Below are 19744 nucleotides of genomic sequence, written 5' to 3' on the forward strand. Positions count from 1 at the left end.
AAACTGTCTCTGTATTCATGTAAAGAAAAATTGTCAAAACAATGTTGTCAACTTGCCAACTTCAATTATCATACAAAAGAATACAAATGTTAATTTACACAAATTGCTTTACCTTGCATACTCAAATGCTTTAAAAATTAAAAATAAAAAAAAGCAGCCACAATTATCCAAATTAAATATTTAAACTCAATATTTTGCCCCCCCCCCAGTATATTTTTATACATAAATACCTTGAATTAAGGTTTTATATAGTTATAATAAGTAAAACACCCAATTAAAAAAAATATAAAAAAATCTGATTAATAATAATAAAAAAAGAAAACGTTCAATTAATCGATCATCAAAAAGATCATTAGTTGCAACCAAACCTTAAACATAATTTAAACTCCCGGTCTTAATTTCCTCGTACTAATAAACAGACTCTCTATAAATATGCTCTTTTGTCTACAACTGCAGTGTGTGAGGATATCAGAGAGACGGCCCATGCTATTCAGAAACCATGACAGAAATTCAGAGACTTGTGATAATGAAGTGTCTGTGAAACCTGATAAACTCTTGATGGGATAAATTAATTTTCATTGTATTGTGTATTTTGTCCTGTAGTCCTGATCTGTCAGAAGAAAACAGCTCTGAGACACACAAAAGGCTTTGTGTTTCCAGTTTACCTTGTATCATAATGCCTGGAACAGCAAGTACATACATTCAGCTGGACTCGTTACGAACAAAGTGCTAAATCCAAGCGTGTTTATGACACTGGAAATGAGGACAAGTGCAAAATTATTTAGGGTGCTTTTTGGACATAGTGAAAATGACTCATGACATTGCTTTTCATTACTGTCTAACAACTCAGGTTGCTTAAGGGCTTTTTCAAACACATTAGTACCTGTCTTCATTTTTCCTATTATGCTTAAAGAATGAATAAAAAAAAATCCAAAAATATTTATATCTACTACAAAACAAGACTCTCAGCCAGGGTGTACGAAAAAACCTGATCCACTTGTTACCAGAAAGTATTTATAAAAAAAAAAAAAACCCAGTTTTATAAGCAACATATAAAGATCAAATCTCAAAAATGTAACAATTCCAGACCCGACCAGGGAATCTTTCGGGACCTGAGAGCCTCTTGAACAATAAGTGTACTGTAATAGGGTTAGCTTTTATTACCGCAGGAGCTAATAAGGATTATAACTGACGTTTAGGTCATGTTTCTGAGACCATGTGGCTGTTCAAAGGTCTGTGCACCTGATTATTCAGGAAACAAATCCATAAAAACAAAGACAAACTCACTCAGGGAACCTTAAGACTGCAGTTAATATGTTATGAACTTGACTCATAAAATAAATATTAGGTACATTCAAGGAACATTTACACTCAATATTGAATGTACACTTAATATAATATTTATGAGCCATTAGAGCGTTTTAGTCTTAAAATCTTTTCCTCAAATACACACCCTTTTGTTAAACAATAGATTTAAAACATTTAATAGAAACAGATCTTTTTTGCACAAGCACCCAAATTATTATTTTCTTTAAGGTTCTGATTAGAAATTAGATTTGAGATTTTTTTATTTTATTATAATATATATTTTATAATAATTCTGATCTCTTAATTGAAGTAAAACTTTACAAGCTCCCATCACAAAATAATGAAAAACACAAGAGTCACAATGATGGCTTCCTTTAAGACGCGTTTTGTGAAACGTGTTGTGTCAGGCAACATTGCGCACGTTCGACTCGTAAAATGTGTCAGTGGGTCAGATCAGATGATGTGTATAATTCAGACGAGCAGTGAACCAGTGTTACAGACTGGAATCTCCCAAACACCAGTACTTGGTAACAGATTGGCAGATTCCCAATTAAAACAACCAATTACAGCGGATAGTTGATCTCCTGATCTTCACCTTTGTAAAAAATAAAAAACTGTTTAATGTCACAAACCCCAGGAGATCTGCACCTTTATCTGTAAGCCACCGAGTGGGATGAAAACCATACATGTGCTACACTGGAAGGGATTGGAGAAAAAAGTCAGGATGCTCAGTAAAATTGTGATGTCTGTGGATTAAGTGAAGCATGTGAAGCTGTATAGCAGACAATGACACAGTTTTCTACTTCATACAGACCTCTACAGAAAATCCAGCCTGAATTTTCAATGTATTATCTTCAGTGGTACAAAAGACTGCTTCTAATAATAATAATAATAGAATAATAATTATATAATATATTAATCAAAACTGAGTATTTTGTTTATTGGTCTATTCAATGAGAAGTCTGTTCTCTTTCCTCCTCTGCACAAACACAAACCTTCAAATTTCATCCTAAAACTCATAGATCACCACATTGAACATCTATGGAAAATTTTAAGCAAGGGTTAAAAAAAGCCATTATTGAAAGCAGGCTATTATCCATTACGTCTGAAACCAAGTAATTTCCTTCTATATAGTTCCTCTAACATCCTACCATGTCATCAGAGGCGCACTTCCTAACTTCTTACATAAATAATATAAATAGTTGGAACCACAATTCAAATCACAAAAATGACTGAATAAACAATTAATTAACTATAATATAATTAAGGGGAAGTGATCGTTCAGTGTTTAAAGTTCTGGGTAACTGATTAGACGGTCAGAGATTTAAATCCCAGCACCACCAACCTGCCACCGCATGGTCCTTAAACAAAGCCCTTAACTCTCTCTCTGCTCCAGGGGCCCTAACCCCAGTTTCCAAACACTACTTGGATATGTGAAGAAAGAAGTTGCCTCTGCTGTAATGTACATGTGACAAATAAATTCATCTACTATGAACTTTCTACTGTTCCAAAAGTGTGCTAACCAAACCTACCATGTATTGTGTGAGTAGCTGGGATAAGATGTTAGACTTGTGATCGGAAAAGTTTATGGGTTCAAATCCCAGCACCACCAAGTCGCCACCGCTGGGCCCTTAACCCTTAATTGGTAACGCTGGAAAAGGATGTCTGTGAATTGGCATAAATATCATATGAAGAAAACTTATTTACAAATGAGCTCATTTTGTACCATTTCTATTCATGCATTATTTTTTGAGGTATTGATTTTTGATTGCTTATTAAAATGAACCAAACTATAGACCATGAAGTCAACCCATAAAGCAAGGGGTCGGTTTTACCCACGCCCATTATATGCGTAACCACGCCCTTCGGCTCTCTGCACTATAGTAACCTGGCCATCGCGCGACATTGAGTAAGCGAGGTCGGCGTGATGGAGCAGCCACGCTGAGCTCGTGCACACGCCGAAAACACCCATAACAACGGGGTAAACATGTGCTTCACGGTGCCACCTCGCATCTGATAGTGACAGTGACACGTTATTTAACATTATAACTCATCTATAGGTGCTGTAAGTCAGCTGGCTAAGCGACTGCAGCAGCTAGTCGAGCTTGAGCACTCAGCCCAGGCGTTACTAAGCATCTATGAAGCAGCAGGAAAAGCCTCCAGAGCAACACATCAGCAAAAACATTATTACCTGGAGCTCATCAGGCCAAGTGGTTCAGCTCCCGGCAACTCAAATAAATTAGAATGATATGATCGAGTTTCCGTGATGTTCACCATCACTCTCTGAGATGCCTCGACCCCTCCATGCACATGTAATATATTTATAATGCATATTATAATTTAATTACCCGTCTCCCGAAGCGCACACGTTCTCATATCAGGTGCCGACAAAAACCGCGATTTCTCTTCCAATTCCTGCCCAATAACACCCCCAACCCGAGCAGGACTGTCAGCTGGGTGCTCGGATGATCGCTCACTCTTTGTCCGTTAGCGGTAGATCACTCGTCACCATCGCATTTCTCGAACATGTTTTATTACACACCCGTATTTAGCCTATTTCCGCTTTCTTAAAACTGATTGGATGGTTGTTTGCAGCTGTCCAATCAGATCAGGGGTAAAATCAATGATAGGAAATTGCTGCGCGCGGAAGGCGGGGTTTGTAATACTTTGGGTGGAAATAAAACACAAGAGGAAATCTTAACTTCCTGTCCGACAATGCAATCGTTCGAATGGAAATCTTAACGCTACATACACAGTTCCGCCTTGTACACTTAGAAGCGTACTTAATTTCTTCACTTTCTACTCAGTTGTGTTTTTTAATTTGTTTGTTTTAACTGCTGATTTTAGTAAAAGTTTTTATAGGTTACAGGTGCAAGAGTCGATTTTTATTATTCTTTACTTACATATAATTATTATTTTTTACTTACATATAACATGAACTATATATAAAACTTAAAAACAATAACAAAAAAACCTAACACAAGTATTGAACCTGTGCTTAGCAAACGTGTATTAAATTTAATTCTTGCAAAAACGTTACATATTTAAAATCTGTGAGAGATAGATGCCAATTGGGTGAGAACTAAAAATTACTAACTACCAAATATCAATACATAAAATCATCTTTTTGTCCACCAGAATGAATGAATGTAAGTAACAAGTGAGAAATGTAAGGATGAGTATAATTTCTGGGGTTCTCACTTTTAGTTAGGAAGCCTTTTAATCCAGGCTATGAGTGTAAATGTGTTTTATTTCTTCTCTGAAAGGCTCTCAGTAATATAGTTAGATTGGTGCCCAGTCCAGCCCCAGGGCCAAATTAAGATCTTGGACAGATGGTAATTGCCTCGTGGCTTCTCTATTTGAAATGTAATACAGAAGACCTGCTGGCCAACATTTTTTTTCTCCTGATGGTGGCAGCAACATGAACTGGAAGAGTTCTTTTTCCCTGTCTGTCTAAACCTGCAAATTAGATTTTTTATCCAAAACTACAGATATTTAACAATAAGAAGGGGCTATTTTATAGCCACTATATTTCAAAAGAGCTGGAAACAAAAATACGCATTTATATATATTTAGTATTTTGCAATATCCATAAGTATTTTTTGGGGCCCACTGGTATTTTTATGTGTTCATATGTGGCCCAGTTAAAATCTTTGACATTGCTGTCAAAAATGTTTTAGAGAAACATTCTCCGATTAGGAATTGAGACAAAGAGCATGTATAGGAACAGTGACACCAGTATGAGTTATGGGCTACATTAACCAGGTACTGTATTTATTTAATTCCTTTGGTTTCCCTTAGGGTCCTCACATTCTCCCCCACCCTTTTGTATAGGATAAATAGTGCACTATCTATGTCTGCCATATGGTCTCTTGGAACTCACACACACATAAACTTGATTCCCAACAGTCAAGATGTTACTCGTGTCAATCCGTATGTCCTGACCATATCAGGTTTCTTTTATCTATTCTAATGGCATGTGCATGGTTGTAGCTCTCAAAATGGGTTCTCATTTTAATGATATATTTATATTTAATGTCCTAATGGCAGTAAAGATCACTACCAGCTATTATTATAATCATTAAAGAAACAGTATTACCGGTATAAATGTTGATCTTTATCATAGGTGTATACATTAAACCCAAAAGTAATTCAAAAGTTTACGTCTAACTGCACGTGGTCCCAGTAAAAGTACTTCTGTCTTATCCGAGTTAAGCAGAACGAAGTTATCAAACATCCACTGTCTAATGTCCTTTACACACTACTCAACATTGTAAAGCCGATCTCTCTCATTTGGCTTTGCTGAAACATACTGTGCTATGATGAGGCAGCTTACCTGACAAGGATCAAGGTCAAGTTTTTTAATTATAAAATAGTGTATAAATTATAGTGCTGTCTACAGGATTGTTTATAAAATAGTTTGAATTTATATTAATAGTCTGGATTTGCCTGATATTTTCAATTTTATTTTAGAAAAAGTTAATGAAATCATCACTATATATTGATGGTGTACATGTTAGTGTGGTGCTTTTATTCACTGTTAATTTCACTACATATTGAATAAAAATACAGGATTATGCTTGTTATTTTCTTTGAGGGTAGAGAAATATGCTGATCTAGCAGCACTAAGAGCTTTTCTGTAACACAGGAGGCTCTCATTCCATGCTATTTGAAATAAATACCGTCAAATTAGTTTTGACGCCATTCACATTCTAATTTCTCCCTTATCATTTTGGTTTTAAGGGGAGCTACATCATTTAGAGCGTGATAGAACGTTGATACTAGGCATCAGTGGCCCAGTCAAACTCTGCGGGTCAGATGGTGATCTAATTAATCTCAATAACTCCGGAAGATTATTGATAAAACTCGGTGCTGTTGTTGACGTGAGTGTACGCTTAACACAGTAACGTGGCGAGGTACTTATGCAATGACTGAGGCAGATTTTAAAAGAGATAAAGTAATGATCTGAAATAGCTTCAGACTACGGAATTATGTCTATTTTTTATATCGAATCCAACAACTGCTGTTTTTAAGGAGTCTTTCTGATTATCAAAAATAATATTAACAACAATTACCAACAATTAATGCTTTTTCTAAAGAAGGAGCCAGGTTTGTGATGAAATCTGCAAATTCTATGAGACAATCAGAAAAGGGCTCTGGAGGTATATAAATAATAATTAATGGAATTGACTGACTAGGCTTGCTTTTGGATGCTAAATATTTTATGTTGGTGTAAAGAACTTCGAATGTGTCACATTTCACATTTATGTATATATGTGTACATAATATATGTGTGTGTATATATATATATATATATATATATATATATATATATATATATATATATATATATATATATATACTGTATATAGTAGACTTGTTTATTCAGCTTGCAGATTTCTCAAATGCCACAATCTTATAACCTTCCACTTCTGCACATTTTCTCTTCAATGATGTCCACACATCTCTGCACTGCTATAGCCTTTATATTTATTTACTGTACAGGGCTGGTGTATATAACAGTACCCAGGAGTTTTAAGGCTAGATATTAATTCAGTTTAATATACGTTTCTGTTAAACACAGTACATTAAACTTCTGATCGGGAATCCTTTTATTTATAGTCAGCGCTTTTGACATGAGAGATCTAAATGCTTATCTTTAGATCAAAAGTGCTGACTGTGCATTCAGTCTTATTTATTTTAATGTTACTCAAGTTACTTAAACAGACTTTTGTTTATTTTTATAAATAACCAGAAAAATATATTTAAAAAAAGAAGTATGCATACTACATAAACAAGTATGCATAATTGACAAACAAGTATGCGACACACTATAACACTCAGAATAAAAATCTAATGTATTAAGAGTGGACAATAAAAATCAACATGCACTGTCTTTGCATGTAGATAACATTGGGACTCTGGTTAAAATGTACAAACCCGATTCCAAAAAAGTTGGGACACTGTACAAATTGTGAATAAAAACAGAATGCAAATGATGTGGAAGTTTCAAATTTCAATATTTTATTCAGAATACAACATAGATGACATATCAAATGTTTAAACTGAGAAAATGTATCATTTTAAGGGAAAAATAAGTTAATTTTAAATTTCATGACACCAACACATCTTAAAAAAAGTGGGACAAGGCCATGTTTACCACTGTGTGGCATCCCCTCTTCTTTTTATAACAGTCTGCAAACGTCTGGGGACTGAGGGGACAATGTTGTTCTAGAACTTGGATATACCTTTTAGCAATGATGGTGTCTTTCCAGATGTGTAAGCTGCCCATGCCACACACAATCATGCAACTCCATACCATCAGAGATGCAGGCTTCTGAACTGAGCGCTGATAACAGCTTGGGTTATCCTTGTCGTCAGATGACATGGTGTCCCAGTTTTTCCAAAAGAACTGTCCCATTTGTCTCATACAGGATTCTAAGTGCTCAGCAGTCTTTAGATGATGAGGTATTTAAAATCTTTGCGATGTGATTTTGAGGAACATTTTTCAAAATTTACTCCACAATATTTATATATATATTTATATCTGCTCATCTTTACCTCTAAAAGGCACTCTGCCACTCTGAGATTTTTTTTGCCAATTAACCAAGTTAGCTGCTCACTTTTTACACTTTTGTTGCCCCTGTCCCAAATTTTAAGATTCAAAATCACCTTATTTTTTTCCACGTAAAATGGTACATTTCCTCAGTCCGTCCTCAGTTTATATATCCTATTGTGAATCAAATATAAGTTTATGCAGATCATTGCATTCTGTTCTTATTCACATTTTACACAGCGTCTCAACTTTTTCAGGAGTGGGCTTGTGATAAAAAGAGCAGATTTATTGCACACATAAACTAGAACAACTAACATTGTCTTGAACTCTCAAATTTATAGGGTCTACCCTGGAAGCTCTTCTGTCTTAGAATTTTTTCCACCATCTTACAGTTAAGATGTTGCGATGACTGTTAAACTGATAAAAGTCCTCTAGCTCATCCGATAATGACCTGACTAGATTATTACAGGACAACTTTGCCCCACATCCACAGGGCTCACTGAATAGTTTGATGCTAAAAATAAGTGCTGAAAAAATTTAGGGGTTTCAATTTGTTATCAAAATTCTCTCAGTCTAGGACATTGGTCTCTAGAAATATGCTCTTGATCTCTAACAAGATTTTTAAAATATTAATTCTGAAGTAATTTCTTCCTCTAGAAATCTAAAAAAGCTTGAATTTGGAATGGATTTGATCGCATTTCAGTATTGATCTTGAGTTGGGTTCACTTTTATTTGGACTCCAACGTGATTCTGTCTAGCTTTGATTTGGACTTGTACTTGATTCAGTTTCACTTATACTTTGTGAGCTGGCCTCAACCCGGTTTACGTTATATCAGATAGTGCTGATCCTGCCAGTGGCTCTCTTGACTATAGGCCTATGTGTCACCCATATACATCACAACACCTGCTGAAGAAATATCTACTGGAAGAACACTGTCCATTGCTCCAGTCTTTGTGTCAAGGAGCAGTGGTTCTGTGGTGGGTGTGTTCTTCGTAAGATGTGTTGTGGGCTGTGGGCAGAGATTTAGAGGCTGTTGTTGAATGACAGCATAAATAAAATTCTACTGTTACTAAGATACTAATTTAGATGCTGGAATAATAAATGCCAAGTATACATACTCAGAAAGTTAGTATGCATACTTAAACATCAAGTATGCATACTTGATTTTTAAGTATGCATACTTGATGTTTAAGTATGCATACTAACTTTCTATCTCGATACATCATCATGAAAACCGAAATATCAATTTAATTTGTTTTCAGATTGTTGCAATCAGAAAGAATATGCGTAAAAAGTGTGCGAATCTACACTCTCACTGAGAACTTTATTAGGAACATCTGTACTCCTAACCATTCATGCAATTTTCTTTTCAGCCAATCATGGTGGAGAAACTGAAATCAGCTTCAAATAATATTCACATCAACCATCAGAAATGTTTATGGATAATAAGTGTACCATTGGCAGAAAAAGGCATGGTTTATACTTGGCGTAGACATTATTAGACTGCTATGAAGAAATAGCTGCAATTTTTTGTATAATTTCCAGTTTTCCTTACAGCAGCAACGTACACTAGATGGCATGTCAGGGCCACGTGATGTCTTTACCTCTATTGTAAATTGATCTGTAAAATCGAACTGTATTTATAGATTTCTCACACTGCAGAGTTAAACTGCTTCTAAAACATTGTTCCATTGTCCATTGCCACAGTGTGACTGTTCTCTTTCAAACATTCGCTCGGTATCTCACTATGGGAATCGCCTCGGGCGTGACCAATCCTGGAAGCATCAATCACACCACGCCTGTCGGCTGACAGACCAATCACACAGTGATGCGGAGTCCCGCCTCCTATATACACCGCTGCTGGAGGTCCCTGCCTCATTCTCGTTCTCTTCCCCGTGAAGATCCTTTTAGGAAGCTATCCTCAGCAGATCCTCTGGGGGCGGTCGTTTAACTGTTCACAGACAGGCCGTTAAGGTACGTCTCCGAGCGCGGCTGCTTCTTGGGGAGAATATCCACTGTCAAAGTGGATATTCCCTTCTGCTATTTTTTCTTTTCACATCGCGTCAGCGGTATTACGTCATTGTTCAAGACCCGTTTCTCGAGAAGCACGCCGTGGTGATCTCGTGGTTTTCCTTTTTCCGGTGATTGCACCTCCGTTATGGCGGCTGCGAGTTCATCCGGGTGCGCGGCGGGGAAAGTCCAATCCCGACCGTGTGCATGCAGGTCTACGATCTCGGCAAAAGACTCTCATCCCCTGTGCATCGTGTGCTTAGGAGTTCGGCACGCTCAGACCGTGCTCGCTAACCCCGAGTGCTGCCCGCACCGCGCTCTTTTCCGTCAAGGGTTCGAGCGCCGTCTGCGGTCGCGACGCGAACAAGGGAGACCGTGTCTCTCTCCGCTGCCCGCGGAGAGGGACGAGGCTGCTTCGCAAGCACAGTGCAGCTGGGGAGAGTTTATGGACGAGGTTTCTCCTGTCCTTCCTTCACTCTTCGAATCACACTCTCTGCTGGATAACAAGGGTGTGGAAGAGGAAGATGATGAGGTCGCTCATTTTTGGAGGAGGATTTGACGACGATGAGGAGGATGCTATCCTCCTCCTGATCTTCTCTCCAGGCCTGGAAGTGCTACGGGCCCTTCCCCCATGCCGGGTGAGCTGGACCTCGTGGAGGTGTGTAGGAGAGCGGCCAAAAGACTTTTCATCGAATGGCCGTCTCAGCAGGTGCATCCCGATGCTGAGAGGGATTTATATGACGGGAAGAGGCTTCCATCGCGCACTTCCCCAGTTAAGCAGCTGATTCCTGCTGTACCGGCGTGTGTCACAGAAATGCGTCGTTTTGGGATAAACCTTTCTCACATAGAGTGCCGTTAAGGGTTTCTCTAGACTGGAGGTGCACGATATGGAGGCTTTGGGGATGTACAACCCCCCCCGTTGAGCTGTCGGTGGCTAGCCACCTCCACCAAAATCGACGAGCTGCTCTATCCTCCTCCTCCCCTTCTCTGCCGGGACGTACAGAGGCTGTCCGCCTCCCTCTTTCAGAAGATCTACCGCCTCGGCCCTGGCAGTCAGAGCTCTGAATGCTACCTCCATGCTCACGGCTTACCAGGCAGAGCTCATGGAAGAGATGGGGAGGCAGATTGATGCTGGGTCACCAGATTCTACCTTGTGGGAAGAAATCTGCGTCATTGCAGATCTCAACCTGCGTTCCTCTAGGGGAGCGGTCCAGAGCTGCGGCCGCAGCATGGGCCTCGCTGTGGTAGGCGAAAGGGCCCTGTGGTTGGGTTTGACGGGCTTATCGGAGAGGGAGAAGGTGGAGTTCCTTGATGCCCCGATAGAGCCAAAAGCCCTTTTCGGGGCTGCGGTGGCGAATATGCGCCAGCAATGCGACCTTCGCAAGAAGGATGGTGAAGCGTTTGAGGCATGCCTCCCAAGAAAGCCTCCTGCTCGCCTCCCAACCCGCACGTTCATACTTCACCCCTGCATCCAGAGAGAGACAGCCTGGTTTCAGGGCTCCTAGGCAACCCCACCCCAGCAGTCAATGCGGGAGGCTCGCCAGAAACAGCCCCAGCCCAGAAAAAAGTCCTCTTTTGCAGAGGCAGCTGCTAGACATCGCCCAGCGGACCCTCAGGGAGGGAAGAAGAGGCGGGCGTCCTAGCCTGTGGTCTGATTTTGGGTCAAAAGAGAGGTGGCAGCACTCTCAGAGTTTCTGTAGCACCCCTCGGCTCATATCAGGAGTCTTGTCCTCCCCCTCCAGCGAAAAGGCGTTGGGGAGCGTTTCAAAGACTGTGTTCGACGAACAAAATTTCTCCGGTTGGAGTGTTGGCACCAGTTCCCCCAGTGCCCGGAAAGTTGATTCTCCCTCTCCGCTGGGTTATGCAAGAGAGAGAGCAGAATGTTCCATGTTCGTTCAAATTCATTAAAGATTTGTTCTGTGCATCCAGGCAGTGGGCCGAGGGCACAGGCGTGTGTGATAAAGAGAAAAGTAAAAAAATCCACACACACAATAAAAACACTCGAACCAGAGTTGCAACCCCCGGCTCCGCCGCCAGATGGTGCCACCGCGCCGTCTGTCAGCGAGCGCAGAGGCCCGCTGCTGCTCGCGGACAGTTGGCGCGCATGCGCAGTTCGTCATTGGGTGTATTCCACAATACAGCGGGGATATCGCCTGCAATTTGCCGTGAGACCACCGCTTTTCAGCGGCGTGATTTGGTCGACAGCAGAGGGCGAATCTGCTCAGGTTTTGGAGGGCGAAATAACCTCCTTACTGAGCAAAGGGGTAATTCGATCGGTGCCGCGAGAGGACAGCCAGCTCGGCTTTTACTCCCGGTACTTTGTCGTTCCCAAGAAAGGGGGGGGTCTCCGTCCCATTCTGGATTCTGGAACCTCAACAAACACCTCAGAAAGTACAAGTTCAAGATGCTCACTTTGAAAGCTTTGTACAGTGTTATTCGTCCCAGAGACTGGTTTACGTCAGTGGATCTGAAGGACGCGTATTATCACATAAGCATTTATCCGGCACACAGAAAATTCCTACGCTTTGCCTATCAGGGCACAGCCTACGAATATTTGGCAGTTCCGTTCGGGCTAGCTCTAGCTCCATGGTCTTTACCAAATGTGTCGAAGCTGCACTGTCGCCGCTGAGAGCATCAGGTCTCAGAGTGTCAGCGTATTTGGACGATCTCCTCCTCTGCGCTCCGTCACGGCAGCGGCGGAGGTGGATACGAGTGTGCTTCTGTCTCACCTGACTGGCTTGGGTTTCAGGATAAACGAGACAAAGAGCTGCTTGGTGCCCACACAGGAAATAATATACCTGGGTCTCAGATTGAACTCAGACCGTTATCAGGCTTTTCTTTCGGAAGAGCGCATCAGGTCGATTCGCAGTTGTCTCTCTCTTTTCCAGAGGAAGGAAAGTCCCATTCAGACTCTGTTTCGCCTGCTGGGGCTGATGGCTTCGGCAGTGTCTGTCATACCGTTGGGACTGTTGCGAATGAGAGAGTTTCAATGCTGGGTTACGGCACAGCGCTTATGTCCGGCGCCACCTCAATCGCAAAGTGATGGTGACGCCACTGTGCTTACGCTCTCCATCACTGGAAAAATCGCGTTTTCTCGAGTCGGAACCCGCTGGGGCTGTTTCCCTGAGGAAAGTAGTGACGACAGATGCGTCACTCGCAGGTTGGGGTGCGGTGTGCGAAGGCAGGATAGCGAAGGAAATGGCCCGTTTCGCCGGTGCGCGCACATAAACTTTCTGGAGCTGTTAACGGTGTTTTAGCTTTGAAACATTTCGTGCAGTTTCTTGAGTCACCACGTATTGGTCAGATCAGACAATACGACGGCGGTGGCGTACATAAATTGCCAGGGCGGAACGCGCTCTCCTCGACTTCACCGTCTAGTGCGAGATCTCGTGGTGTGGGGCATGGAGCATTTCCTGTCGCTGCGGCGACTCATGTGCCGGGAATGTTGAATGCGGGCGGATCTCTTGTCCAGGGGAAATCCCCTGTACGGAGAGTGGTCTCTCCATCCTCAGGTGGTAAACCTGTTATGGGAGAGATTCGGCCGGGCCGCCGTAGATCTCTTCGCCTCGCACGAAAACACTCATTGCCCTCTGTTCTTTTCTCTGGCGAGAAACGGTGCACCTATGGGTGTGGATGCGTTAGCCCACACGTGGCCAAACGTTCTGCTTTACGCATTTCCTCCTCTAAGTTTGATCGTGCCGACTCTACAAAGAGTAAGAGAAGGCGGTCACTCTGTCATACTAATCGCTCCCAACTGGCCAGGGAAAGTGTGGCTGACGGAGATTTTCCAACTCCTGCACGATCGACCCTGGCCTCTCCCGTTGCGCAGGGATCTCCTCTCGCAAGCGCGCGGAGAGATTTTTCACCCGGCACTGGACAGAGTAGCTCTCTGGGCCTGGCTCGTGAGAGGATGAATCTCAGTGTCGCTGGTTTGCCTCCGAGGGTGATTGAGACGATTCAGAATGCGAGAGCAGCTTCGACGCGCTCTGCATATGATAGGAAGTGAAGTGTGTTTGAACTATGGTGTGCTCAGAGACATATCATCCCTTTTCACTGTTCTGTGGCAGATGTGTTGTGCTTTTTGCAAGAACTTTTGGATAAGGGCAGGGCGTTCTCAACCATTAAGGTTTATCTCGCCGCTGTTTCTGCTTGCCACGTAGGGATTGACGGTAATACTATCGGTCATCACCCGCTCGTGTGCAGGTTTATGAAGGGAGCGCGGCGTCTGAGCACGTTCTCAAAGCCGCTGGTTCCGCCATGGGATCTGTCAGTGGTCCTGAGCGCTCTCTCAGTCTCCTTTGAGCCGATAGAGAGTATTGATTTAAAGCTCCTGTCGCTGAAGGTCGCTTTGTTATTGGCTCTTTCTACCGCGAAGCGGGTTAGTGAACTTCATGCTTTGTCAGTTCATAACTCCTGTATGCGGTTTGCTTGGATTTCGCGAGTGGCTCTCAAGACTAATCCGGCTTTTATCCCGAAGGTGTGCGAGTCAGCTTTCGCCTGCAGGCAGGTGGATTTGGTGGCTTTTCATCCGCCTCCTTTTTCCTCAGCGGAGGAGGAGCGACTTCACTGTCTGTGTCCTGTCCGTGCCTTACGTCACTATGTTGACAGGACGGAAGGTTTGAGACGGAGTAATCAGCTGTTTGTTTCATGGGTCGATTCCGTAAGGGCAGTCCGTTCCGACAGCGCCTGTCCCATTGGCTCGTGGAGGCTATTATAATGTGTTATAATAGCGTGGGTCTCAACCCTCCGGAAGGACTGAGGGCTCATAGTACCCGAGGCTTGGCCACTTCGTGGGCGCTTTTTAAGGGTGTTTCTATTCAGGACATCTGTGCGGCAGCATGCTGGGCTTCGCCGCACACTTTTGTCCGTTTTTATAGGCTGGATGTCACGGAGCCTTCGCTGGCTCATTCAGTCCTGAGTGTGTAATATATATTGTGTATATATTGAAGGTATGATTATATATACATGTATTTGTCCATATTTATGTGTTTGGTCATGTATACGTGTATACGTTAGGGAATGACAACGGGTGATAGAAACATTGTGGTTCGGATGTTTGTCATTTCTCTCACTTTTCCACTCTCTTCAGTGAGAGGGATTATCTCTTTTCATCACATCACTAGGTTGGTTGACACCTGCTTCGGACAGCATATCTGCAATACGGGAGTTGTCTATATCCCATAGTGAGATACCGAGCGAATGTTTGAAAGAGAACTTTAGGTTACTTACGTAACCCCGGTTCTCTGTTAACATGAGTGAGGTATCTCACCACACTTCCCTCCTTGCAGTGCACGGAGAAGAGATATGTGAGAATGAGGCAGGGACCACCAGCAGCGGTGTATATAGGGAGGCGGGACTCCCGCATCACTGTTGTGATTGGTCTGTCAGCCGACAGACGTGGTGTGATTGATGCTTCCAGGATTGGTCACGCCCGAGGCGATTCCCATAGTGAGATACCTCACTCATGTTATCAGAGAACCGGGGTTACGTAAGTAACCTAAAGTTTTCATGAGCTGTGTGTCATATCAAAAACCTCACATTCAAAAGGTATTGCTAATCCACAAAATTCAGAAGACTGGTGTGCAAAACAGATTTTTATTTAATACAATTACACCCGTATAAAATGCATTTGCATGCTAAAGTAGGTGCAAACAAAGTAAGCATATTAAAGTATGCATATTTAAAACATAATAAACATAATGCAAATAAAAGCTAAAAAGCATAAAAACAAAACAAAACGCTTGCATACTTAAAATATGATGCACAAAATAAGTCTGCATACTAAAATTAGATACAAACCAGCATGTATACAATTGTAGGCAAAGTAAGCCCATCTGCTAGTTTATAGAAGTTTGTGTCTTTTTTAATAATTGTTTTGTGTCTTAAAGCAAAAAGTGGACCTAAAAAACAGATTGGGAAACATTGATGTAGATCATCACTATAAAATGTTTTGCCCATAAGAATACAGAGTTCCCCTTCGGGAGCGTCTCGTTCCCTCAGGGAACTAGGGTTACGTTCGTAACCTAGAGACAGGGGCGTAGCCATCATTTCAAAAGTGGGGGGACGAAATGTCTAGTGTTACCTGTTTGTTTTTTTTCAGTTAACCCTTGTGTAATTGACAGGTTTTATTTGTAATCATGTTTTTTTGCTTTATATCAGGGGCATAGATTACACAGGGGATGCGGGGGACATGTCCCGCACTTTTTATAAAAAGTAAATTCGTCCCCCTCACTTTTTTACTGGAGAGTTGTGTTCACGACATGTTGAGGTTTTAATAGAGCAATGTATATAAATGCAGAGTGATTTAAAATTCAAAGAGACAAGATAGTCTATACCCACATAGCAATTTTTTTCTGGCCCAGCTCCGCCCCACCCAACCAGCTTTTGCTTGGCCCACATACCGCAATGAATTACGGTCCTAGTGTGGACCAGGTCTGTTCCAGACAAGTCTCAGCCAAGTTAAATACCCATAACTGGTCCTAAATGACATCTGGCCCATGTCTTGTGAGCCGCCTTAAAAACGGTACCACCTCTGCCAAACCGGGCCATGTTTGGCCCACATGCTGTATGCCAGTGCCGGATGAATGCCAGCTGTGCCAGATGAATGCCAAATCTGGGCCAAATTTTTTTGCTGACTGGGTACATGACGTTCACGTATCCATGGCAATCAGTCACTCACTTGTCACACGCCCTAGTACTGTAGCTCGAGTCGCAGCCGCGTTCCCGCGCGCGATCCAACATTCGCGTCCCCCGTGTAATCTACACCCCTGCCTAGAGACGTTCACATTACTATCTTAAACTATAACAGCACTAACAGGTTGCAGTGTGATGGCAGAACCACATCCAACTACATATTGATAAACAGAGTAACGGAGGATTAAGATTAAAAATTGTTTTGGGACCTAACTAATCAAAAACATGCTTAAAAATACTTCTCAACTCAATTCCGCATGAGGGCGCTCATCATCGACCTAATCGTAATATTTGGTTACTTTTGAGTCACACAAGTGCAATCGTGGCTTGTATAATTTTCAGTTTTCCAATAACGTCCACTAGATGGCATGTCAGAGCCACAGAAGTTAATCTCTATTCTAAACTGTTTTGTGTGAGAATTCATACTAAAATAGGACTTGGAACAATATGTAGACTACAATTGTAAGGGATGAGACTAATTTATTAATTCAGTGTTTTACTTAATGCATTTGCATGTTTTACCGGATCACAATAGTCTATGTACAATTTCAGCATCACTCTGACACATCTGGATTAGAGTACAGGGTGGGCCAAGAAAAAGTAGCCTGAAACCAATAGTGGTGCCGCGTACTTTGGAGATGGCCCCGCTCTCTGTCTGTCGCCTGTCTGTCTGTCTGGCGATGGGGGTAGCCTACCTATAAACAAAGCACTATACTCTTTTACCAACTTGTACCTATGTGCTACCATTAAGAAATGAGAACCCGAAGCAGATGAAAGCAATAAAAACAACAAATAATTTACAACAAAAAGGGAATTAAAATATCAAAGCACAGACATGACACTTTATTTTCTAGGACACAAAGTTAAGGGTAGGGATGTTGGCCATTGCACTGTTTAGTACTGATATATTATTCACATTTGGCAGCTGAATGTGTGTTGTTGTTTTTACACGTGCACACTGACATTGCAAAGAAATGTACACCTTTTTTTACAAGTACACTGTGACATGAGCACTTATGGATCCTTGCCACAACTACTTAGTGATACACAAGGGGAAAAAGGAATTTACTGGGGCCCTCTATGTGGTCATATGTGGCTCCTGTATAATTTTGAACCACACTGGTTTAGATAAACATTTTCAGACTAGGAATTAAGATAAAGTCTGTGGTCTTTAAGTTGGAACAGTGGCACCGGTATGAGTTTTGGGCTCTAAGAACCAGGCATTTATTACATTTCTTCGGATTCCCTTAGGGATCCCAAATCCCCCCTTTGTATAGGATAATTGGTGAAATTCTAACACTGATGAATTCGATGTGCATTCTGATGTCTCAGTTAAAGCTGGTTGATATTTGGCGAGAAAAGAATAAATGAGTCAAACAGTACAGTTGGGTTAAAGTGTCAGCATCAAGAGTAAGTGCTGCAGACCATTTTTATATGAGTACCAACATGAGAAACCATGTAATAAGTGCATATAACATATCTGACCATCACCTCATCACATCAAACATCATTCTGTCACAAACAAGACTAACACAAGACTTTCAGTTTTATGAGTGTTTCAAGTTTTTTGGGGGATGCAGGGAAAAAAATGAAGAAAGAATAATAAATATACTCTAGTGGTGGGAGAGAGAAAAAGTTCAGATAAAGCTGTTCTGTCAGCTCACATGGCAAACCTCCATGAAGATATAACAAGCCATGCATAACACTGAAACTAAAATTTTAAGACGTTTTAATCAACCAAAACCCTGAAAATGCACAGAGAGACCATGTGCAGAAGAAACAGTATCTTGCAGGAAAAAGCTAAAAGTGCTTTGGTTAGAGTTCGCTTTGTCTCTGTACTGGACATGGATGCTCCCATTGCTTACTTTTTCAACCCGGAAAGGAAGAATGCACCAAACACTGCTCTTCATGCTTAAAGAAGCCCTGATGGAACTATCACCTCAGACTTAGTGGAGATGAGCAGACTAGCTGTGGACTTCTACTCAGCCTTATACACCTTATACTACAGATAACAAGGCTCAGATGACATTTTCAACAACATGCCATCACTGAATGATGAACATAAAACAGAACTGAACATAAAACTGGACTTAAAACTAACCCCTGAGGAAGTGACAGCAGCAGATCAACAGCTTTCTCCTGGATAAGCACCAGGGATATTGTAGATGGACTTCCCATTGAATTCTATAAAACCTTTTAGACAGACTTTCTTGAAATAGTTAAAGAAATTCACAAGGTCAAAAAGCTTTTCAAAGGTTGTCAGTGCACAGCTATTTACTCCCAAAAAAAAGGGAGACCTTTGTTCACTCAGGAACTGGAGACCAGTTTCTCTTTTATGCTGTGATTACAAAATCATCTCTAAATGTCTTGCTAATAGACTTAAGAACTTTAATACAACACTTGTATACACAGAAGTCAGTCATACTGTGTACCCAAGAGCTCTATATCCGACAACTTGTTTTTAATACGGGACATTCTCGACTACTCTAAAGCATACAAAGTCTATGTGGGTCTCCTCTCTCTTGACCAGAAAAGAAACGAAGAAATCCTTCGATCGTGTAGACCATCGGCATTTATTTAAAGCTCTTAAAAGATACGGTTTCTGCAAATATTACCTATCATAGATTAAAATCCTGTACACAGATGCTTCTTGCATGGTTAAAGTACGATGAAGTCTAAATACACCAATTCTGATGAAGAGTGGGATCAGACAGGGCTATCCAATGTCTGGTTAGTTGTACAGATTTGCAATAGAACCCTTGCTGTGTCTATTAAAAAAAAACTCACTGGACTGTTGATCAGGGAGAACATGGTGTACAATGTAAGGCTACAGATACTACAAGATACTACAGACATTTCAATCTTTTTTGCTATTCTGTTTATGCAGTTCAGTGGGGGGTTTTTGTTTTGTTTTTTAAATCTAAATCAACTTGCTGTATAAGTGTGTAGACATTTCACATATCTGTCTCTCTCCTTATCTGTCACAGTATAAGCATTATATGTTTCAGTTTTTCTCATGGAGGAAACTTGTGTTGGGGAGGAATAAAGTCTGATGAGGCCCATGTGAACATTCTACCAAGTGAGTATTGGAAGACAAATCCAGACATATCGACTGTCAAAGACCGCATGGCACCAACACTGTCCTGGAGACATCGATAAATCATGGAAGGAATGTC

At 41.4% G+C, this 19744-nt stretch overlaps 1 pseudogene; it reads left to right on the plus strand.

Moving 5' to 3' along the window:
• Positions 1 to 12475: 12475 nt before the first annotated feature.
• LOC124378614 lies at positions 12476 to 14805 on the plus strand (annotated as a pseudogene).
• The last annotated feature ends 4939 nt before the right edge of the window (positions 14806 to 19744 follow it).

This window comes from Silurus meridionalis, chromosome 24 (assembly GCF_014805685.1).
Source record: "Silurus meridionalis isolate SWU-2019-XX chromosome 24, ASM1480568v1, whole genome shotgun sequence".
Lineage (NCBI taxonomy): Eukaryota > Metazoa > Chordata > Actinopteri > Siluriformes > Siluridae > Silurus > Silurus meridionalis.